Raw genomic sequence first — 26,190 nt, forward strand, 5'->3', positions numbered from 1 at the left:
TCGGTGGTTGCTGCGCAGAGGAAACAGTGAAGTTGAAGGACTTGAATGAAAAACCAGGCTGAGTCTACAAGTTCAGTCTCAGAGCGGGGATGTGGGAACTAAAGAGACAGGCTGGTTGAGGAAGGCCAGCTGTGACAGACTTTAAATTCCATGCAGTGTGTGGAATTGACTCTTTGCATTTTATTTGCAAACATTCTCAAATGTATAGCAAAGTAGGAGACTAAGAATGGAATGACGGGAGTAAGGATCCAAAGTCCTACACCCACTCTTAGTCTGGTACTTTCCTATACACTTGGAAACGTTTCAGGTCTACCCGAGTCCACATGCATTCGTTCATCAGCCGGGCTTATCAAAATTTCTACCTGTTTATTGTATTTCTACATGGGTGGAAATTTAAATGAATGCTGATAAATTCCGAGGAGCAGAGCTTAATTTTATTAAAGTGAAAATTTTATTTCTGTAATTACTCTGGGAGATACTTCTAGACCATAGCTGTGGCCATGTATCTTTACTAAAAATGCACTTTCTAGCTAAAGATGTTATAAAACAGCAGTTGAATTGAACAATCTGATCTTCAGTTTTGGTTGTTCTGAAAGGTATTAAATTTATGTGTTAAGGACTGAACGTCTCAGTTTATCCATGGGTCAGCTAAGAATGTGGGGATATATGTCTACTAGTTTATCAACTGACATCAGTTTTTTACCTAGAACAACAAGTATCTCCAAGGTGATAGTATTATAATTCACTCTCTCTGTTCAATCTGGTCAGTCTTTTAACAGTAAAAGTCTGAAATGCCAGAGTCTGACAATCCTCATGAAAATATATTTTGGTGAACTTTTAACTTGCACCAAATCACCAAATATTCTGTGATCTCGACACATACATTATTCAATTGCTTTATTGAAACCAAGTCGGACTTTTCATATTCTGTTTAATATCACAGAGCTAAAAGTAATAAAAATCTTTTCACTCTTTGGTATAAAAAAGCACTAGAGAAAGTATTTAAGTGGACAAGTATGTAAATAAGACTTTAAAAATAACTTTAATACTTTATATATAATTCTATATTATATATTAAATATTTTATATTAAATAATATGATGCTGTTAATGCTTTCATTTTATTTTGAAATATAAGTAAATGGTTATATAAATTGCTATAAGACTATTAAAATATGTTTTAAAGTAAACTTTAAGTACCTAAAAACATAAAGATGATTAAAAAACAGTTTTAAGGTGTGAAATAAAAATGCTGTCCTTCATTTAACCATATGTCTAAATTTGTCTTTCCTGAGAGGGAGGAAAAAAAAATCTTTGTTTGATGCAGATTTTTCTGTATCATAATTAGAAATGCAGATGGGAAGTTTAAATCGGGCAATGGTTGACAGGAGGAAAGACATTTGCTTTAAAATGGTTGGAAGTGATTTCAAGTTCAAATCCTTTCAAATGAAACAAGGTCCATTTGTCGCAGAATATAATCCAACAGCACATGGTCTGGTTAGTTGGCTCAAGTTTGGCTAAGACAAAACTGCATCTGTGGGATGAAGGCCAGTGAACAGCAGACACCAGTAAGGGGTGTTAATAAAGAAAACGAATTCGTTTTAAACTTCTGAACGCTAATGTATTAAGGCTTTCCAAATCTTTCCAAGAACTTGTCTAATATAATACTTTTCACTGAGAATTTATTACTTTGAAAGAGAAATCTATTATGCAATGAGATGTCATCCTTTTAGGAACTTACGAAACTTAAAATCATTTGTGTGTACATACATTTTAAAAACAGGAATCAATACAATTTTAGATGTGCCTAAAGGCCTCTGTGTCCCTGTCCTCTTGAGAATGTTTTCAATAATGGCCTAATGTGTTACATTAAATCCCCATGGTTGAGTCACTTATTGAGAATAAGACACAGATATTTTCAAAGGTTCTCGAAAATATATAAACTTGAAAGAATAAAAGGCTAACTTACTAGCTTTTATTGAGTATCCTAACCAGTGTATTTAGCACTGAAGATATGTAACTAAGTAAAAATGTTTTTCCTAGTGAGAAACAACTTAGAATATTCACTTGCATCAAGTTATTATCCGTGAAGGTTCTGAGAATTCAGGAGGTGGTGGTCAATCAGTAGAAGGTGCTAGAGCAAGGTGGTAGGCAGGGAAATGAACAGAGGGAGAGGGACCGAAATCACAGGTGTGGGAAAGACCAGACAACGACGTAAACAGAACACGCCTTGAGGACCAAGAGCTTGGAGGCTTCACTCCAGCCCAGCTCTATGACTGATAAAGAAGGCAATAGAGTTATTAAGAAATAAAATGATTTCTATATAATACACTGGTTAACACAATGTTCAGTATACAGTAGCCACTTCATAAATGTTAGATGTTATTATTATCACTGCCATTTAATAATTGTGCAACCTTGGCCAAGAGACTGAAGCTCCGTTCATCATGTCCTTAGGATTGTGAAATGAACAGCAATTCCCGTGTGACGGGATATGAAATAAGCATGCCACACGATATATGAAAATCCTCACACACGTATCTTATCGTACAGTACTCATGCACCAACGTCAGTTCACGAGCAGTAATTCTACGGTCCACACTTCAGGAACACCGTGGGAACAGTGCTAGGTTTGCTAATGTGTTATCACTGTCGATGCCAGGCCATTAAGAGTGAAACAAAGATATTCTACAAGGCAGTAAGTAACCCCACATTCAAGCCTTCATGTTGTTGAATAAAACGATCCAAACAATCAATTTAACCTCAAATGTGTTTCAACTTGTAAAACACTGAGTCATTAACCTTAACAATGTCAGTGTGCTCTTACCACAAATGTCAACTAAATGAGTGTCCAGGGGGATATTTAAGAGCACAATTCATGAAGAGTGATGCACTAAAAGCATTACCAAAGCCTGTTAGAGGGAATGACCCGAGAGCACTGTGAAGGATGAAGTAACTTGGAACAGTGCGAGAGAAAGGTACACAAATGCATGGGAGAGTTTCCGCGAGGGAAAAGTTGTGTGTTTCTCTGCAGCGATTGGCTATTGCAGTTGAAGAACTGTGGGGTAACGGCCAAACTTCTTCATTTTGGGTCAAAATATTTATCCCAGATGTCTCGTTCATTATGACTGTCTCAGAACCCTCATCTATAAAGTGGTAAAAGAGTAACCCATACCCACATAGCATAGCTCAGGCAGTTATATGAGACGAGGAAACGGCCCTGAAATATAAGGAAACTTCAGAAAGTTTGTGGAAAAAGAAAGTCTGAGTTTATTTTAATGCATTTTAAAAAAACCCACCCTGCATAGTTTTTTTGTCATCATGGCATTTTCCACAAACGTTTTGAATAGCCCTCATCTATTAAAAACTAAACAAATCATGATACTGTTATTAACATTAAACAATTATAATTACCTGTACCTGTTTTTACATGTTTATATCCCTGCTTCCCATTTTAGGGTTTTAGAAAATAAGTTGCAGTGAAAAAAAAAAAATGTTCTAGGACTATTTTTTGGATCCAGCTAGAGAGGAAAAAGCCTTACTACCACAAGCCGTAGGATGTTTTATAATAGCCTGCACTTTTTTCAGTCCACTGCATGCCATTTTCTATGGAATACAGATAAATTTAGGTCCATCTGTTTTGCAATTTTGGTTATTTGTGAACTATTTAGTAGCAAAGAGCATGAAACTAACAAGGCCTGATTACTCTCTGTAATTTAAGCTATTTTCCTATGTCCCTCCTTACACTGAGTAACTGCTGGAAGGTAGATAGTATGCACGTATATCTAAACACAGAGAGAGAGAGACAGAGAGACAGAGAGACAGAGAGAGAGAACATACGCATGCAGAAATACATGTTCCGTCAGGCGTCATGTGCTGTTTCAGTCAGTGTATGACCGTGGTCCTGAAAGATCACAAAGAGCTATACCACACACCTGGGGCTGTCATTGGCTAGACCGCCAGGGCTTTTCTAAGTACAATACTCTCTATGATGTTTGCACAATGACAATATCATCAATAGTGCCAAGACTGAGAAATCTTAAAAGAATATTCAACATAATCTTATGGCAGGAGTCATTATAATGCTGTTTATAGATGAGGAGATTAAACAGGTTGAGTGTTCCTTATTGGAAGTGCTAGCCATCAGCGGTGTTAAAGACTGGGCTTTGTTCAGATTTCAGAGTATGTGCGTGTAGAATGAGACATCTTATGGATGGGATCCAAGCCTAAACACAAAATGCATTTCTTGTTTTCTTGAGGTTTCTTTACTTTTTCCATGAGCGAGAGAGATACAAAGAGACAGGGAGACAGAGAGAAGAGGGAGGCGCCACTCCCAGCTCCCCACCAGGAGGGATGCCGCAGGCCGTCCCCGGATCACAGGCAGGCTGTGCACCCGTGTGTTCTGTGGGAGGTCTGAAGGCACGAACCCAGGACCTCCCCAGGCAGGGCAGCCTTACAGTGTGGCCACCATGTGCCTCTCATTTAGGGCTCGGCCATGCCTTTATACCCATAGCCATTTTGACTCTGATTAGTCGTCTGTGGAATTTTCCACCTGAGGCACTCCTAAGGTTTGAATACCTACCTGGAATTCATGGGTTGGGGCTTGGCTGTAGGGTAAAGGTGTTAGTGAAGATCGAGTCCCTTCACAGTATCTTGGGGCTGCTGCGTGTGATGAGGTCATCAGGGTGAAGCGCCCGTGACCGAGTTTGGTGCATTGGAAGGGGGAAAGGGGGACCAGAGGAGCAGAACTCTGCAGACAGCCCCAGCGTGCAAGCTCTGCCTCCACCTCCTCACATATCGTAGCCTCGCCAGCAGTTGGTCCCTGGACCTCGGCCTCTAAACCACGGGCCGAAGAGACCTCTGCTTCTTCATTAATCGCCTACTCTCAGCTATTTCTCGCAGCAGCACAGTAACAGGCAAGACAGGTGTTATGTGAGTGCTGAAACTGGTTCAGACTTTGGAGTATTTTGCATTTTGAATTTTTGGATTAGGGATATTCATACTATATTTTAATAGATTTTAGAACCGTTTTAAAGACTGCAAGCCAGTAAGACACAAAGCTGGAATTAAAATCCAGACTCTGAAGGCAAAAGTCTAACTTGCTCACAGACTTTTCCCTGAGAGACCTTGTGCCCCTTGCCCCAGGAAGAGTCAGAGACATGGTTGCCATAGTGATTACTGAGGCTTCCCAGGGGTGGCACTCCAGCCTCAGCCTCACACCCATGGACGATTGTTTTCCTTCACGAACTAACAGAGGAGAGGTCTCAAACAAGTGGGGAGATGGCTGACGTGTGGAGCACACATTCCCCGAATTCAAAGTTCAGCTACGTTGTACTGGCTGCTTTCATAGAGATAGGAAACTTGCTTTGAAAAGTGCTAATGAGAGTTGAAAGTTACCTTCAAGAGGTTATGCATATTTCAGAAGAAATAAAAGTCATTATGCATTCTCTCTAAAGAGGATACAATCTCAAACTGTCAAAACCCTAAACTCTTCTACATATATTACATATAAATGCCATCTTTTAAAAACCTCTTTCCATTTTTTTCTTCTAAATTAGCTTAGTGGGCCATGGTATTACAGTATCTTGGTCTGGCTCGTGAATAATGTGACAGGTAATTTTTCTACTTCTCCTTGCTTATAGTTAAGTTTGACTGAAGATATGGAAAACAACTTTTATGACTAAGGTGGTAAAAATAAATGTTCTGTAAGCTACACAGAGCTAGGTTCTGGACAGCTAGCATAAAATATTGCATCGTGAATTTATATCTGCCAATAAATAATTTTAAAAACTGGGGAGATTTCATACTAATGTGCACTAAAATATTTTCTCAAAACAAATTGATAATGTAGTAATAATCTCGATGTATCTGTCGTGTTACTGGAAAGCAGGCTTTTCAGCATTGAAAAAGTATTCTGTTTGGATGTGCTCAAAAGATAAAGAGCAAATAAATAACATTCAAAACTGGGGGACATTAATTTTAAGGATGAAATAAATGCTGCATAGGTAAAGAGAACGGCGACACTCAGACCATCACGATGCTACTCGTCTGCGCCTCTCTCAATGGACAAGGGCATGCCTTCTGTGAGAGCCCATGGTTGGAGATAACACGGAATTCCAAGATAGTTCAATTTGGCTCCGTTTAGTTTATAATGACCATGATTACATCTAAACTATTATAAGCAAACCACCATCTGGAACCACAGCAAATCAAGATTCTATTTTGTGTGACGACCAGTCACGGGAGGCGTATGCAGATTTCTACTCTGCAATATTATAAAGGGCAGTAGATGAGCTTGCAGGCCAATGAGCCCAGCTAGCCGGAATGTAAACAAATGTACAGTGTGGCGCCTGGACAGACTTGAGCGCCCTCTCAGGGCCTCCTGACCCAAGCTGCTAAAGTTCTTTTAAAAAACAGGAGAGAAAATTGACATTGAAGATACTGAATCTGTATTTAAAAGTGGTATAGAAAGAACAAGAACGTTAGGAGTTTTGTACGTGGGTCACAGGATCATGCAAATACTTTCATAAATAAAACCACAATGTAGTCAAGTCAGAACCTACAAGTCAATTTCCTGAAATCATCGGTAGTGGTTTACGTTAAGTTCATATCTTACGTTCGTTATGGGTTGAATTGTATCCCCCCAAAAAGCTGCTAAACACATGACTCCCAAATAGGTGACTGTGGCCTTCCTGAAAAATGGGGTCTCTGAGGGTCAAGTTAAGGTGAGGTTTTGAGGGTGGGCCGTTCTCTAATATCACTGTATCCTATAAAAAGTAGAAACTTAGACACGGACAAGAGAGAATGCCATGGGAAGACTGGAATCATGCTGCCACAGTCCACAGATGACAAAGAAGTCCACACACACCAAGATCTGAGAGAGCAGTATAAAACGGGGCCCCTCACAGCCTCAGGAGGACCCAGCCATGCCTGCTGTCACCTGGATCTGGGACTTCTGGTTTCCAGAGGAAACAATTCATCAATTGTCCAAGTCACCCAGTTTGTGATATTTTGTCTTCCAAACTCTAAGAAATGAACACACTGTTTAAGAGCTTAATCTCTTTCAAGATATTAACTCATGATTCTAAACCCTAGGAACAAATACAGTATGCAAAGATAGTTAGTAATAAAACTTGTAGCCCTAGTTAGCATTTTCAGTCAATATTAGGAGGAAAAAACAGAGTAACTTCAAAGGGTCATCCTCTTCGATATCACGATAATGATATAAACGATATTTTCATTGAAAGGAAAGTTATGTTATTTATGGAACCATTAAGAACTGCTCACTGATGGGGTCAGCAGGTGGTGTGGTGGTGAAGGCACTGGACTCCCACATGGCTGACAGCAGTTTGAGTCCTGGACTTGGTGGCTTTCTCTCTCTTTCTTGTGAGTGCAAGTGTCCTATAGAAAATTAAATGATCTGGTGAGTGCAAGTGTCCTATAGAAAATTAAATGATAACAACCATAAATAAAATTAAATAAATAATTTTTTTAAAAAAGCAGAATTGCTCACTGAAAACACAGAAGATTGTAAGCCACGAGGAGAAAGGGGAGAAATTGCATGATCAAGGCTGCTTTTTAGGAAGTTATTCTTCAAGCAGTTCATAGGATGGACTGGTTTACACGAAGGGGCTGAAAGTCTGGATGTGAGACTAACAGTTCTAAGTGTAAGGGAATGATGGATGGCTCAAATGAGGTAGCAATTATTGGAGATTAAATGACAGTATAAAACAGATTACAAGGAAAATAACTGGGCGCAGCACTAGAGTAGCTGGCAAACCAGGAGTTAGAAGAACTGGTGGAGGGATGGTAAAGACGAAAATGGTCTGCTATAATCTCAAGATTGGAGCTTGGGGTGATCTCCGGGCAGTGTTCTGGGTAAGCGATACAACAGAAGAGAGGATTCTGGGTTAAAGGGCATCATCATGCATGGACACCTTCATGAGTCGAGTGAACTCTATCAGTAGTCAATCCATGGGTGTTTCTAGGAATTGACCCTAAATATTATTAAGGAACAGTCGCATCCATGGTACTGTCACTTCAGGGCATTGGCACAATGGTTGGTAGGCTCGTAAAATCTCTTTGCTGAAATCCTGTCTCTATAATTTATCATTTTATAGAACAGCTTCAGATTTTTATTTCACCCCCATATCCCCTTTGAGGCATAGCTTTTCTACATAGATCTATATTGCATAAAGTGCCTAGGAATCTATGGTGATGTTTATATAAGTATATAATAATTCCAGGATAGGTTTAAATGAAGCCCTCAGTGTGAGATGCTCAGATACCGCTACTGTCCGTAGAAATTGCCGGGCACTGGGCTTTGGCTTCCTTTTATCACCATTTGTTTGCTTGCACACGTGCCTGGGTGCTCTAAAGAGATTATGCATCCCTTGAGCTCCAGGGCTTAGACCACAGCTTTATCTATTCTTAATACAGCACATGGTGTTCTACACATAGTTTGTGATCAATTAAACCAAACTGAGGACAATGCTTAACATTTTTAGAAAGGGAAAGATTAGCTCCTGTTCTGTTACCATGACATATTTGTTCTCCTTTTTTTTTTTTTTTTTTTTTCTCTCTGGAATATTTTCCTCAAATATAAACTCATCTAACAGATGTTTTTAGGAAACTTCTAGCCTATAGGTCTGATGTTTCTCTTAGGGCCAGAGTTAAAGCTTCTGCTTAAAATACATTAAATGCCATTCTTCATCTTGAAAGAAATGCTTTTTCATACATAAGAAAATTGAGAGAGAAACCAATAATAAAACAGATCAAATAGAGATATCCTGAGTAGCATTTAGATTCAAGAATCTATACCTTCCACCTCCACACTAACCCCATCCACTCACCTACTCAAGATGAAGTATCATTTTTCCCCATGGCACCTCCTAACAAATGATACTGGGGAATGATCGAGTGCGATGTGGTAGGAGTCTATTTTTTGTTGCTTCACAGGTTAATCATAGTGTAGTAACAGCACGAGCTCTTTCGAAGGGGGTAGCATGCCCACTAGACAGAGACATCAATCATGCTCTAGGCTCTCAGCAGCCTGCACACGTGCACACACGGCCGTCCCTGAGCACACACATACCTTTGTTCAGCACTAAAAGCAAATACCCATAATTTTAAAATTATGTCCTTGGTATCATTAAACTCTGATTTATGTACACTTCTAACTTCAATGTTTTTTTTCATTGTCCCCTGTCTCCCACCCTCTCAGGAAATGCTATGACCTTGTTGAAGGAGTCTTATATACTACTGATGTTTCCTTACAGTGGTTTGAAGCAATGTAGTGTGGGTCTTTCATAAGGCAGTCTCGGACACCTGTCAACCTGGTCATCACACATTTCCTGTTTTCCAGTTTCAACACCTCGCATGCTTCTAAGCTACAAGTTCAGCCTTCAAAATCTGTGAAAGTGGATTTGCAGAAAGATTCATACTTCGGTAACCTCAATCAGAGAATTCTTTATCAGTGCTTCCTGGTACTGATTACCAATTACCAATTTATAATTTCTTATGAGGGCTCCTCAAGGTAGCACCTAATGCCATATTAGCTCTGTGTTTACATATGGAGGAAGATTTAAATATCTTGATTTATGCAAACACTCATTGCCAAATATGGACTCTATACTGAACATTCCTTATGAAACATTTAAACAAGTCAGGAAATGAATGCTGAAGAAGTTAATATAAGAAAAAATAATTGAAATAACATATTTGTAAAGAGTTTTATGCATGACTTCGACAAGGGTAACATAGAAGAGCATTCTAATGCTCTGTCATGAAGCAATATTGCATCTTAAAATGTGCTTCTGTTCAGGGAAGTCTTTCTTCACCATGTCTAGGAGCTTAAATTATTTACACTCTGAACCGTACTTCATGCCTAGAAATTCATCCTAGAAGATTTAGAGAGGGGAACAATATCAATTCTAAAAATGTTCAACAAAAAATAATTACAATAACAAAACAATGCAACTTGATATCCAACAGCAGGTGAACAGTTATAGCAATCATGATACTATACCATAGTCATTTTGTTTTTAAATAATATGAAAGGCTATATGAATATTGCTTTAAATAAATAAATATGATTAACATATATACATGATCAAAATATTAAAAGAAAGAAAATGGCAAGAAAGCAAGTTTTTGAGAGTAAAGAAAATAAAAAGAAAAATTGAGAAGGGAAGATTAAATTTTGGCAGCATTTAGTAGTTACGTTCAAAATATTAGCAAAAGTTGTATCCATATATTTATTTATTCATCATCCATCCATTCATTTAATAAGCATAAAATTACCCATTACTATAATTTAAGCTATGAGTAGAACTATTTAGCTTTGTGGTATAATATTTTATTTCTATTATGCTACATAGAAGGGTTCTTTTAGCAAGAGATGAAAGGTCTTCAAAATGTTAATGGAAAAGTATTATGAAAATCTACTCATGGATTTCAAAAAATGTTTGTGCCAGAATGAACTCATGCCATAATTTCATTTTCCATGAGCTTTTTCAAATCCCTTCTTATAACCTAGTACTGGGCTATCAATCAAATATAAGAAACCTGAATTAGTCTGGAGTAAATTCTTTTTTATTTGTTTTTGTTTTTTAAGTTTTTGTCATAGGGTTTGTGTGCTTGCCAGAGAGAGAGAGAGAGAGAGAGAGAGAGAGAGTGAGAGAGTGAGAATCACCCCCTGGGGGGATGGCCATGCTGCAATCCGTTCTCTGTTCTCCTCTTGGGATTTTGGGCACACGCACACACACTCAGTGTAAGTTTCAGCTGGCAGGTCTGGAACTTGTGCTGTGTTGGGCCATGTAGGAATTCAAAGTTTTTAATCATTACACCACCTTCTGGTCCCCTGACTAAATTCTTAATCAACAGTGTCTACTTTCTTTTGATAGTTTTAGTTTAGAAATTATATTTTCTTTACTAAGATTCAAACATATTATGAAAAAGCTATGCATTGATTTCAAAATTCTTTACATCAAAATAAACTCCTACGTTGGCTCTATTTTTCGTGAACTTTTTGAAGTCTCCTGTGTCCACCTCTCTACAAATTCTTCCCATTTTGTAGTTTTTGTGATAGTGTGTGTGTGCTTGAGAGAGAGAGAGAGAGAGAGAGAGAGAGAGTGAGAGAGTGAGAATCACCCCCTGGGGGGATGGCCATGCTGCAATCCGTTCTCTGTTCTCCTCTTGGGATTTTGGGCACACGCACACACACTCAGTGTAAGTTTCAGCTGGCAGGTCTGGAACTTGTGCTGTGTTGGGCCATGTAGGAATTCAAAGTTTTTAATCATTACACCACCTTCTGGTCCCCTGACTAAATTCTTAATCAACAGTGTCTACTTTCTTTTGATAGTTTTAGTTTAGAAATTATATTTTCTTTACTAAGATTCAAACATATTATGAAAAAGCTATGCATTGATTTCAAAATTCTTTACATCAAAATAAACTCCTACGTTGGCTCTATTTTTCGTGAACTTTTTGAAGTCTCCTGTGTCCACCTCTCTACAAATTCTTCCCAGTAGTAATGGTCATACTCTAACCTGGAGTTGAGGGCAGTCAGCAAGCACTGAAGCTTGCCCAGTGTGTGTTCAAGGTTAGATTACGATTTTACTGCTTAGAAATTCTCTTAAAATGTGAGACCAGCAGATGGCATAATGGTTACATCACTGGACTCCCATATGACTGACTGACATTCGAGTTCTGGACCCAGAGGATTGGAACTCACACCAAATATGTGTGGACACATACTCAAAATCCTGAGAGGAGAATAGAGTAGAAGGGATTGCAGTGTGACCATCCCCCAGAGGAGTCATTTCTCACTTTCTGTCTCTCTCTGTCTCTCTGGCAAGTGCACATGCCCTATAGCAAAAATCTCTCACTCAAAAAAAAAATATTCAGACACTGTGCCTCTTTACCTGAAGATTCTTAATTTAGAACATTTTCTTACTTCTTTTTATGATCCTTTAAGCTTGATCTTTTGGAATATATTTATCTTTGAAGTAATTTGCTATGTTGAGTACCACTAAATAGACACACCTTTTCAAACTGAGCTAGGCAACGCTCCACACAGCTGATATTGCCAGTGACACTGCCAGTGACACTGGTTCAGGTCTCCAGGGTTCCTAAGGACAACTCTTAGGTGTCACGCCCAGGCATCTGGGCTGATTTACTCAAGAATACTTACCTTTCTTATGTTAGGACTTACTGCCTTTTGGTATATCTAATACTCAGGTTCTAGAGTTTGGGCATGTTTTATTCCCAACATCTTTCTATCTTAAATCAACACAGACATATGGGTACACCCACTAGACTTCCAGCTCAAGTTCTAGTATCTCAGAATTCTCTACTCAAATGACCCCTTTATATCTCCTTCCAGCGATCAAACGACCCTCTCATTCAGGTCTGCCATCTTCAGAGAAAACTGGTGTAAAGAATTTTACAGTTTAACTGCAACCTTAAGCCTGGGGAGTGGGCAAAGAACAGCTGTTTGTGGAGTTACGGATTGTAAATCAAAGTGCAGGCTGGAGTGTCCACACACAGGCGTGCAAGTCCCCTCAAGGTATGAGACAGAGTAAAAGCTGGCAGGAAAAGAAGAGCAGGTTAAGAACCAAAGGTCAAGGTTGTGGGGGCCGGTTCTTCCTCTGTCACCACATTTTGGTATGAGATTCTCAGGAGTTTGGAGTGTTAAATTCCAACCTAGCCTTTCCAAGCTTGTTGAGCAGGTATTTGTCACATGAGAAGGGAAAAAAATACCTATTTAACAATACAAAATTTCTAATGCTTTTAAAAGAATCATCAATGAATAAAAACAAAGCAACGAAGTGCTGATTTGAAGAGATGAAAATGACCTTGTACATAAAGAGACTGGTTTTTCCAACTTACCCTCTTTTCAGTGCACCATAAACACTACATTAGCTATACTTAAAATGTCTCAAGGCTAAAGCTATTGGCAAGAGACTATAGAAATCAAAATACTGAGAAATGTTTTGTTTTCTTTCAGCAGAATTCTCTCCATTCATTTAAAATCAAGGGGACAGGGCATCAGGAAGGGGGAACAAGGACGAATGCAGCCCTCTAGAGAGTAATATATAGCCAAGAACTTTCCTCGAGGAGCAACAGCAATCCCTGTAAGCCAGGTGGTGTTGGTTTTGATCCATCTTATAATTTTTTAATATTTATGAGACTCCAAGGCCACTGTTGTGCCTCTCTTTGTGTTTTATAATAAAGCATTGGCTTGTTTAAAATAATAGCAACAACACACTATAAGTTTCTGTGTTTGTAAGCTAAGAAACAGATGTAGAAGACCTACAATTCTGGGTGAAATTAAATAGGATGGAACTGTGGAGATCTGGAAATGGACAAAAAAAAAAATGAATTCATGGCTTTAGTCATCATCCACAGCTATTTGTACTCCAGATATGCCATTTCCGCCTGGAGTTTATTGTTCGAGCATAAAGGTACCAAAACTGCTCTTAGCACTTGTATTATACATTAAAAAAATCATCTAAATTATTTCCCCAGATATTTTTAGATCTAAAAAGAATCTATTCTATCAAATGTGGCATTATAATTAATATCAAAAGAGATGAAGTTGTCCCTCTCCTCGTTTTCCAAAATGAACTTGGAAATAAAATTAGGAAACAGTATCTGGAATACATGCCACTCATTAAAGCTCTTGGGCTTGCCTCTAGAATGGCAGTCACCAAGGAACAGGAGGTAAGTAAGAGGACCCTCACTTCTTGGTTTTTAAAATTTAGGAAAATAAATACTCACATTAAGAGTAGTTTAGAGACCAGCAGATGGAGTAATGGTTATGTCGCTGGACTCCCACATAGTTGATCATGGTTTGAGTCCCAGACCCAGTGGCCTAAAACTCATGTGGGGTGTGTGTGTGTGTGTGTGTGTGTGTGTGTGCCCAAAATCCCTAGAGAAGACTGAAGGAGAAGGGACTGCAGCATGGCTGTCCCCCGTGAGGGGTGATTTCTCGTTTTCTCTCTGTCTCTCTCTCCAGCAAGTGCACACACCCTATAGTCAAAAATCTCTCTAAAAAAGAAAAAAAAAGGGGGGGGTAGCTTAGGCACAAGCCAGTGGCATGTTTAGCACAGATAGATCCCACATGGCCAACTGCACAGTTCCAGTCTTGGATCTGGTAACTTGAGGGACAGGCCGGTCACATGCGTGTGTGCCCCAGAATACTATGAGGAGAGTGGATAAGAGATGATTGTGACCATCTTCCTTTGGGGGTGATTTCTCATCTTTCCTTTCTCTCTTTCTCCCTCGCTCAGTCTCTCTGGTGAGTACATAGGCCCTAGAGCAATTTTTTTAATAAAAAAGTAGTTTATCATATTTGTCCTATAATTCTTTTGATCTAGTAGTCACTTACATTTGCTTGAACTGCAAACTTTGGAAAGCTCAGAATTTAGTTATAGACTGTTTCATTAAAGAATATATAAATTATTATAAGAAAACATTAACTTAGTTCTTATCATTATATATTATATAAATTATGGACTCACTTTAAATTTATTTAAGCTATATTATCCATTTATAGCTGTGGTTTAGTTTGGGGAGTGGTTAAACCTTAGTATGAGAAACTAGAAAAAATAAGAATTAAGCATCACAGCATGATGCTATACTCTGGATATAGGAAGAGATGAAGAGCATTTTAGGATGGCAGCCTTCATTTTCCCTAGAGAAGCAGCTCAGAAGACTCCTGAGAGAATGCTGAGTTTGCAGATTGATTCTCCCACTTAACAGAGGAGGCTGAACCTGGCCAAGTTAATTTACTGTTTTTGTCTATTTATTCATTCTTAATGAAAGTGGTACTAGTTCTTTTCTCAGAGGTGCTGGATGTAAATATGAGAATTAAATGAGTTAACATCCTTAAAGGTCTTAGAACAGTGCCTGGCACAAATATTATATGAGCGTTTGTTAAATGTAATTTTGCTTGATACTATTGTGCCCCTATCACCTGAGTTTTCATTAGAAGCTCTCTTAGGCAATATACACTGTGCCAGTGGTTGATAGGTTAATTAATTAGAAGCTAGTTCGAGCAAGTCATCAGTGAAAAAATGAGCAAGTGTATGTGAAATGTTTGATTTTAATTAAAACCTGTGAGTGCATTTAAACTGGCTAATATTTTGATGCAAAAGTCAAAGAACTTTGTTTCTGAATTTTGGCCTGCTAAGTAAAATTTCACTATTTCTTTCTTGCCCTGTATTATCTATATTTCAAGTTGTCTTTTATTTAAAGTGAAACCTTTAAAAATACTCATGAAATAAACTGAGTACAAAGTGTTACAAAATTCCCTGTCTCTGAGAGTTGCCTTTTCCATTAGCAGCTCACCTTTTTGGGTGTTATCAGTACGAGTTTTTTCATACTCATGATTCACGAGTTTGTGTAATAATTTAATTCCTTAACCGTGAGTAACAAGGTCAAGAGCATGTACAGACCTGAGAACCATGACTGACTCCTGGCAAGTCTGCCGACAAACCTGAGAAAACACAGGTGTGCAGACATTTGGGAGGAATCTCAGCCACGAGAAGCCTCACAGTAGAACGAAAATCGTCCATGATTCTGCAAGTTGCATAGGTAGTCATCAGTTAAGAGAATGCTGGTTTACTTACTCACCTCAATGGTTTGAATGTCTAAGCTCCAACACAGACTGAGGCCTGGAAGAGGCAAAAGGTTCACTTCCCGTCTCCCTTTCATCCACCTTATGTCTGTTAACAAAGTACCTGCATCACAGCAAGTTGACTAACTGCGAGCTAAACAAATGACTGGCTTGCAATGAACAAATATCTGAATACATCATGTCCCACTTACCCCACATCCTTAACTAGAGCTTCACCAAATTTATAACATGGCCTATCATTAAACCTACCTTCAAAGACTAATATTGCAAGGATCAAAATCTCCATTATAAAACGGGTTCCCTCAAATTAAGGTTGTTTATGAAACGAGGGTGATTGTTCTGGAAAACAGCATTAGAATAAAAACATAGTGTATATGACACATGTGTTATCAAATTATGAGAGTCATTCAAAATAAAGGCTCTTGTTTAGTATTCTGAGCAAGGATAACTGTGAGAGGGAATCTGTCTTCCTTACAGTCATTTCAAAATATTAGGCAATTTAAAGGATGATCTTTTGAATTATCCATTTGAGTCTTAAGAATTTCTTCATTCTTTGTTTTTTTTCAATATCTGTCTCATATTTCAATTTCTTGTGTTTACTCCTCAGGCTTTGGAAGCACAGAGCAACTTTAATAGCACTCCCTCTGTGACAGGCATTTCATAGACTGTACAATCAAAGCTTTTCAAGTCTACTCTATAACTGTTGATTTGTTGATTGGGGTTTAACCTTCTCTTCTAACAGAATGCCTCCAAGAAGCAGAATTCTTTGTAGAGCTGCAATTTATGAGACTGTTATGTTCTCTACTTCATGCTGTTTGTCAGGTGAATGGGATGGCAATACCCAAAGATGACCAGAAAAGAAACACATACGTTTATACACAATCACAGCTTGGATCGAAAGCAAATTTAAGGGGCCAGGTGGTGGCATAGTGGTATTATAATTGGATCCACATGTCAAGGGTCCTGGGTTCGTGTCCCAAGACCAAACTGAATGCCCCAGGCACACACATGTACCTGTGATCTGGCCTGGCTGAGGCTAAAAGTGGATCTTGGCATAAAGACCCCAGTAGGGGATCTGTTTCCCTCTCTCTCTTATAAAAGAAACAAATAATAATTGGGGAAAAAAAAAAAAACACAACACAGTAAAAGCAATGGCATGCCCACTGATGCTAAATTCAGAGGAAAGGTCCTGTCCTGCAGGTGTGTGTCCTGAGGCCTCCCTGTAACACCAGGCGGGTGTGCCCATGATCCCTGCTGATGGAGGCTGGGTGGGTTTTGGATTGTGTGTGAAGACTGTAGGGGACATCTATCTTTTTCTTCTCTTACTCTGAAGAAATAAACTGTTTCAAAAAGAAGCAAAGTTGAATATCTTGTCAGACATAAAAAAATGAAGTAGCCTCATTTATCCAAGACCATTTCCCCAAATCGGCATTTTTCCAAGTAAGATCCGGAGATCTTCAGGGCTTCCCAAGATCAAGACCCATTTTCATAATAAAATGGAAATTATATCTTTTTTCACTCTCACTTTCAATCTATAGTCATGAATATACGAAATGCAAAATGTCCTTTAATATGGGTTGAGATTCCACATTGAAACTAACCTTTAGGAAACAAATACTTGTCTCAGGCCAGTATCAGAGAAAATATCCATCGATGTGCCAAGAGTGTGAGACCAGGTTTTCTTCATGAATTTTCAGCAAAATGACATATTACAAAAGAATAAATGCAGAAACATGAAAATACAGCTGTCTCATGTAATCATACAAGAGATCTGAACACATGTAAAACGATGCTGTGCTTCTCATGTATTTTTCTTGTCTTTGAAAACATAATTATTTTTCTAAGAAATTTGTATTAGTTTGTATTATACTTAATTTAATTGGTAATAATCAAATACTTAAAATTTTATAATAGTTTATTATTAGATTTTATATACAAATTAACAAATACTCCACATTTTCTTCAGTTTTTGTTTATAATATGGTAAATATTTCCCACATAAGCAACAGCTCTTTGCTGGAGGAATCTTTAGTATTTTTAGAAAGTAAATAATAGGTTTTTAGAATAAAATGTTTGAGAACACCTGCCCTAAATACAGACTGTTTATTCTGAAAATAATATCATTTATTTTGTTTCTATTTTGTAAGGATTTTCCTAAAATAATTTACAAAGAAAGGTAATGCACTAGAGATAAAACCCTAAAGAACTCCTTTCACTCTATTTCCAAATAGCACATTCTGGATTTCTATAGAATAGGTAAAATCTGATTTAGAAGTAACATCACATAAATTTTGTATCTATCGGCATGAAACAGATTCCATGAGAAACGTTAGAGTGGTACCTGATGGAATGTATGTAGTATCAGTAGAACATCTGTAATGTTAAATAGAACTATTTTGATTCCATAAGTCAAGAACTTTTCATTGACTTTCGAACTATGACTAGCTATTATCATAGCAATGGCATGACTACCTTCTGAACAGAAAATATGAAGACAGAATGATCTCGATCTAAGTAACAAATTATTCTCTTACTAAGAACAATACATGAAGAAAGCATTTACACTATGAACTGTTTTGCTCCAAACTATATATATGTGAATTATAATATAGTATTTAATCTGCATGAATTATCATTCTTATCGTATAAAATTACCTTGATATTAATGTTGATCTATACCTCATGTATATGTGTGTGTGTATACACACATACACACACACATATACACACATATATACATAATACTGTATATGGATTAAAGGAGAATCAGTATTGAAGTCATCTAGTTTTTTAAAAATAATTAGTGAGAGTTTCAAAACACTTATGCTACTTGAATTTCTTTCCCTGGGTTAATAAATGATATTGAAACAATTATGCCATGACTCTTGCTAGATAAAAGCTATAATACTCGTTTATCTCATTATTATTTAAATGTTAAATGCTCCATTATGGAGGTAAATTAGATTTACAATGGAATGTTTCAAGCAGAAGAGCAAAAAATATAAGGTTAAACAGAGTGAGGAACTAGGGCTTCGATCTGTGGCATAAAGCTTGCTAGTGCCTGGATTGATCTTCTGATACACTAAGAAAGGCAGACCCTCTGGCATGCCCTATAGAGAATAAACATACTGATCTGGAACAAAATTTATGGGAAACAACTGTTAGGTGACAGAAGAAATGTGCATTGGACCACCAACCTGTCATAAATATTGCACTCTTAATTAGAAAGCATCTGTCTTTTCATTTCCTTTTCACCAATCTCTGCATCATATTTAATCTGTGCAGAATGTGACTCCTAACAGGTGCAACTGTGTTTATAGATTTAAACCCTATTTAAATGAAGCTTATAACTAGAGATGTTTCAATTAGCCGGGCAGTATCTTATGAGAATGATCGTCTTATCATTTGCAAAATCTATAGATTGCTTTACTTATGTGAAATTTAATTATTGAAAAATTAGAGTATACATGCCAAGAAAGCTGAAGATAAAGGGTTCTTTAAGCAATTTTATGCAACATGTTTGTATCCAGGGAAGCTATAGAGGAAAGTAAGTGATGGGAATGTGGGCGGCAAGAAATATTGGGGACAATCATTAGACAACGCCATGTTTCATTTTAAAATAATGGAACTAGTAATGTCCCTCGTGTCTAGAGCTTTTTAGTAACACTAGTTTATTTTCCTACAGTTAATTTTCTCTCCCATTATTATAATTCAACTGTTTAAATCAAATATAATAGATCTATAATAAACCTTACTGAATAAAAAATATATATCGATAGAGTCCTAAGGTTTGAATTTTTCTCCTAAGTACATTTTAAATAATTTCTTCAAAAAATATAATCATAAAATTAGCTGACTTAGATCACACAGAATTTTTTTTTTTTTGGAGAGGTTTTGCTATAGGGTGCATGTGTTCACCAGAAAGACAGAAAGAGAGAGAGAGACAGAGAGCGAGAAATCACCCCCCAGTGAGGATGGCCATGTCACAATCCCTTCTACTCCATTTTCCTCCTGGGATCTTGGGCATGCATGCACACACGCCTGGCCTGAGAATTTAAGCCACCGGGTCTGGGACTTGAACTGTGGTCGACTACATGGAAGTCCAGCGACATAGCCATTATGCCAACTGCTGGTCCCGATCACACATAATTTTTAAAGTAGAAAAAAACAGCCATAGATATAATCATTTTAATTCTTTTACTGAAAATTAGTACAGAGATAATGAGCTCAGTTCCTACAAGAGCCAGGTGAATAATATAACTGATCCAAATCTGGTAAAATATGTAGCGCCCTAAGTTGAAGATTCATTTTCCAGTTTTTGGCAAAAATGGGTGTTGAAAATATTCTTGCTAACTGCACTCTTGGACTAACAATACAGCAATCTCTTTGGTGAAGAACATGTAATCTGATGACCAGTGCCCGTCTGGTTGATAGTTTTTAGCGAAAAAGAGAAAGAGAACCCGAGGTTTCCAGAAATTCAACTTTCCATAAAATTTCAAGGCAAACAAAATACATTGGTGAACTGAATCCTACTCTTGGGCTTCCAATTTGCAATCTTTAATGTAATAGTTAAGAGCCTGTCTTACTGTCAAACAGAAAGATCTGAGGTCAACTTCTGCCTTGGCTATTTATCATCTTTGTAATCTTGGTTAGCAACTTAACTTTAAATTCCATTTCCTCTTCAACATAGAAGCAGTTCATAATAGCAAATGAATAGAGATGTTTTAAGTGTTATAAGAGAAAAGGTATAAAACACTTAGCATGTAGCTACTCAACAAGTGATAGGTTTTTTTGTTTGTTTGTTTGTTTTGTTTTTGTCTGTTTTATTTTGCTTTTAATTAGATACAAGCAAAGAAACAAGCCCAGAGATGGATGTAGCCTGAGGACTGATACTCAGATATTTGAAAACTCAGACCTCTTGATTACTAATCCTCTAAGATATTTCACTAAAGATTACATACATAAATTGTATTTTAAAACCTAATTGTAAATTCATGACAAAGCTCTCATTTTTATTTTACCCTTTTTACTAATTGACATAGGATAAATATTTTTTACCTCATGGATAAAGCTTTTCAATATTTATTATTCCACTTAATAGCTATATATAAATATTTATTACAGGTTAACACAGAAAGCAAAGGTTAATATCTGTTCTTTAGAGAGTTCATACAAAATTACCTCATATCAAGCATTCATATTTTGTAAGGGACAAATTTATTAAAAACAATTCTCCCCACCATAGCCACATGGGCAAAGTCATTTGTTATAAAGCATAGAGGCTCTCTTTTAATTACTTCTTTGGAGACAAATGTAACCAAAAAATAATTAATTTGGATGATAGAATTAAACATTCTGGCTATAATTTTAAAAAGTGGTTAGCTCTTTCAGACTAAGTCAGTTCCATTAGACATTATAGGAGTTTTACACGGATGATAACACTTTCTTAGAACCCCACTGGGCCCTGTTTCTAAATCTTCTCCCTATTGATACCTTAGGTCCTCCCACTGATCTTCATCAAATAACACCTTTCCAGCTTGAGAAGCTCATATTCTGAAACATCTAACAAGATCTTCCCTTCCACTGATGGAATTTTCGAAATCCCCCCCACTAATCTGTTGGACTTAACAACCAGACAATACTAATTGTGATGACAGCTATGTTTGATGGAGGCCCTATATACTTTCTGTTAGCTAAGCTCTTTACATGCATTATCTTACTTAATCTTCATCACAGCTCTGTGAAGTAGATTCTGTAAATATACCAAGTATCTCATTTGTAAAACAATTCTATTTATTTTTAAATATGACTGTTGTTCAATTTGTATGTCTGCTTTTGACAAAATATCTGTTCCAGCTCTTTGCTCATTCTTTAATAGGGTTATTTGTGGGGTTTTGCTATTAGTGTTTGAGTTCATTATGTATTTTGAACATTAGCCCCCTTACCAAATACATGACTTGCAAATATTTTCTCTTCCTCTGCAGGTTTTATCTTGGTTTCATTGACTGTTTCCTTGGCTATGCAAAGCTTTTTAGTTTGATGCAATATAATTTATCTGTTGTTGTTCTTGTTTCATATGCTTTTGGGGTAATATCCAAAAATCATTTTCCAAACCAGTATCATAAAGATATTTTTCTCCTATGTTTACTTCTAGTATTTCTAGTTTCAGATCTTTCATTTAAAATTTTAATCCATTTTAGGGACCAGCAGATGGTGTAGCAGTTATGCCACTGAACTTCCACCATGGCCAACCACAATTTGAGTCCCAGATTCAGTGGCTTGATACTCACAACAGCAGGGTCATTCCCCCAGGGGGTGCCTTCTCACTTTTCCTCTCTCTCTATCTCTCTCTCTCTTTCTCTCTCTCTCTGAAAGCAAGCACACATGCCCTAAGGTAAAAACTTCTAACCCCCCCAAAAAAAATCCACTTTAAGTTCAGTTTTGTATACGATGTGATATGAGTCTAATTTTGTCCTTCTGCACATGAATTTCCCACATTTCTAACATTATTTATTGAAGAGGCTGTTTTTCTTTCCTTATATGTTCTTGGAAACTTTTTCTGAGCTTAATTTAACAAAAATACATAGATGTACTTCTGGGCTATCTATGGTATTCCATTGGTAGGTGTATTTATGTTTATGCCAGTCTCATCCTGATTTGCTTAATAAAACCATGTAATATATTTTAAAATTGGTTAGTGTAATGACCCAAGCTTTGTTTTTTGTTTTTTGCTCAGGATTGGTATGGTGGGACAACAGGTGGCATGGAATTAAGTTGCTAGACTTCCACATGGCCAACCATGGTTTGAGTCCCAAATCTGGCGACTTACTTTCTCACTTTCCCTCTCTCTCTCTGGGGTAATCACACATGGCCCATAGCAAATTTAATAATAATAATAATAAATCACACATGCCTCATAGCAAATTTAATAATAATAATAACAATAATAATAATAAATAATTTTGAAAAATAGATTGGTATGACTAGTCAGGGACTTTTGTGGTTCTATACAATTTTTTTTTTTTTGGAAAGGTTTTTGCTACAGGCCACGTGTGCTCTCCAGAAAGACGGAGAGACAGAAAGCAAGAAATCATTCCTCAGGGGTGATGGCTATGATGCAATCCTTTCTTCTACATTCTCCTCTCAGGATCTTGGGCACACACACATGCACCTGGCGTGAGTTTAAGCCACCAGGTCCAGGACTCGGACCACAGTCGACTACATGGGAGTCCAGTGACACAGCCATTACACTATCTGCTGGTCCCAAGTTCTGTATGAATTTTAAGAATGTTTTCTCTCTTTTATAAAAAAAAAAAGTATTTCTAATTGATAAGTAATTGTATATATTTGTGAGGTACAATGTAGGATTCAATACTTGTATACATTGTGGAATAATCAAATCAGGCAAATCAACACATCCATAACCTCAAAAATCCATCATATTTTTGTGGCTAGGACATTTACATATACATAATTATTAACTACAGTCAACTTGCTGAACAATAGACCAACAGAACTTATTGCTCTTGTCTACCTGAAACCCAGTCCCCTCTGACCAACGTCTTCGCTGTCCACATTGTCCCCCTCAACCCTGGCTCTTAGAACCACCACCCTACTCTCTACTACTATAAATTCAACCTTTTTTAGATTCCAAGTAAACTAAAACAGCATTTTTCTCTCTGAGCTGGCTTATTTCACATAAGGTAATATCCTCTAGGTTTACCATGTTGTTGCAAATGACAGAATTTCCTGATTTCTTATCATGTGAAATAAAACAGCATTTTTCTCTCTGAACTGACTTATGTCATATAAGGCAATATCCTCTAGGTTCACCAATGTTGTTGCAAATGACAGAATTTCTAGCTTTCTTGTGGCTCAATGGTATTAAAATTGAATAGTCACATGCAAAAGAATGGAAAATGAACCCTTCTTAAAGAATCAATTCAGAATAAGGAGTTCAAAAAAAGGCCTGAATCTGTAAAACTACTAGAAAATAAATCTTATAGAAAATGTTCTTATAGACAATGATTTCTCAAATATGACCCCAAAATAATAGAAAACAAAAGAAAAATAGACAAATGGGACTGCAACAAACTAAAAAAATTTTTGTGTAGCAAAGGAGACAACCAAGTGAGGAGACAACTCACAGATTAGGAGAAATATTTGTAAATCTTACATTGGATAAGGGGCTAATAGCTGAAATACACAAGGAACTCAAACATTCAATAACAAGAAAACAACCCTGTTTAGGAATGGGTAAAGATGGACCAGCCATGACAGCACAATGAGACATTGCTCCTCAGTACTCTGAGACCCAATTCACAGTCCATCCTAAAAAGTCAGGCATAATGCTGATGCCTGTAATCCTAACCACTTAGGAACCTGTGCCTAGAGGATGGAGAGCTCACAGCTGGTATGGGTAACAGGGCAAGACCCTGTCTGAAGGAGCTAGGCATGGAGGTACATGCCTGTCCAGCTATTCAGAAGGCTGAAGAAGGAGGTGTCATAACATAGCAAGATCCTTTCTAAAACACTATATAACACACACACACACACACACACACACACACACATACACTACACACACACACAAGCAAAGAACCTGAATAGATATTTCTCCAAAGAAGTATAAAACATGCTCGACGTCTCTAGTCATTAGAGAAATGCACATTAAAACGTCGATGGGAAGGACCAGCAAATGGTGTCATGATTATGTTGCTAGACCCACACAGTTGAACTGCAGTTCGAGTCCCTGACCAGGCGGCTTGAAACTCACACCAGGTGAGAGTATGTGCGTGCCCAAGCTCCTTAGAAGAGAATGGAGGAGAAGGGATTTCGGTGTGGCCATCCCCCCGAGGGGGTGATTCCTCATTTTCTGTCTCTATGTTTCGCTCTGTCTCTGTGGTGAGCACATGCACTCTATAGCAAAAATCTCTCTTAAAAAAAAATCTATGGGGAATAACCTCACGCCTGTTAAACTGGCTATGATCAAAGATGAAAGATAATTGTTGATGATGTAGAGAAAAGAGAAATTTTATATATTGGTGGTATGGCAAATTAATAAAGTCATTTTTAGAAAACAGTTCAGAAGTTTCTCAAAAACTAAAAATATAACTATCATATGATCCAAAACCTTACTTTTGCATATATATTCAAAGGAATTGAAGTCAGTATGTCAAAGAGAGGCTTGTAGTCCCATGGTCGCTGCAGCATTATTCATAACACCCAAGATATGAAACCAACTGAATGGACCATCAATGGATGAATACTTTTTTAGAATGTGGAATGTAAAATAATTTGAAACCAGGTTTAAAAAGTAAGCATCTAGTAAGCATCAGGGCCAAAACTTTAGTTTTTTCTAAATTCTTGGCTTGAGACTCAACCAAGATGAATTACATACATATTGAGTAGTAATTCAACTTGCTAACATGACATGAACTGGATGAGAAAGCTAGTAGAAGATTGAGTAGGAAAATTTAAAATGAATAAATTGCTTGATTCAATTCAACAATTTAATTAAAGTACATAAATTGAATTTGCATAAAAGGAAAGGTGCCTCTACACATGTACCTAATTTTTAAAAGATGGCATATGAAAATCCTAACTTAAAAAAACTAGGTAAATGATAATAATTATTTTGCATTACCTAAGAATTCATGTCATCAGAAGAGGATTCACCCAGAGTTTTTCCTTTCAAGAATTTAAGTAAATGCTAGTGACCATTAGATGTTTATAGAGAAACTAAAGGGGAGAAGGGGACAAGAATGCGTGGCTGAAGAGAAATAAAGATAAACATTGCTACAAGCTATTGAAAATTGAGAAAGTGCACATCTGAAGTTAAACCTGTACAAATAAAATTTGAAGTCTCCTCTTCAGGAACATCTGTATTTGAAGATCAAAGCAGGATTTACTCCATTTTCCAGCCATTATTTTATTAATGTAATTAATAATTACTTCAAGCGGGCCACTCCAAAAGCTTTCAAATAGCTCTCAGTAACACATAAACAACTTGAGAAAGAAAGTAAAATATTTCAGCAGGCTTAAATCTACAAAGAAAGAGTTTCCTGTGACACAATTCTGAAAAAGATTAAAAGGATGGAAATACAGCAGATGGATGAACACAGACTTCACCAAGGTGAATCATGCCTCTATGATGCACCTTAGGAAAAAGTCTTCTATCTTCATAGACACAGCACCTTTCTGCCGACAACTCCTGGCAAACTTTAGGTGGCTAATCCACAAGCTCACATTAGCATACAGCATGGGAAGCACATTTCCCCTTGGGCAAGGAGAGGACAATCTATCGCATGTGTCCCCTGTTTCTGTGAGTACTGCAGATTACAATTATGTTTTGATGTTAATCCAACTACTGCAAATTTCTTGTTGTGCAGCACACTGTGAACGTGTGAGTGACGGTATAAATCTTTTTAAATCGAATTGAGCACTACTGAAAAGCGCTGATGTTTTCAAATAGTGTTATAAGCCCTCTGAACAACAAGAATAACTCTCTAAATGAATCCACTTTCTATGGTGACCTGTTTGATATGA

The 26,190-nt window shown here is 37.2% G+C and overlaps 1 protein-coding gene across 1 annotated transcript in view; it reads right to left on the bottom strand.

Annotated features, from left to right (window-relative positions):
* Positions 1-26,190, bottom strand: part of LOC102486443 (inactive N-acetylated-alpha-linked acidic dipeptidase-like protein 2) — a gene marked incomplete at its 3' end in the record, with an annotated part of 436,765 nt that overhangs the window by 140,264 nt on the left and 270,311 nt on the right.

This window comes from Tupaia chinensis, unplaced genomic scaffold, assembly GCF_000334495.1.
Source record: "Tupaia chinensis unplaced genomic scaffold, TupChi_1.0 Scaffold143833_1, whole genome shotgun sequence".
In the NCBI taxonomy this organism is placed as follows: Eukaryota; Metazoa; Chordata; class Mammalia; order Scandentia; family Tupaiidae; genus Tupaia; species Tupaia belangeri.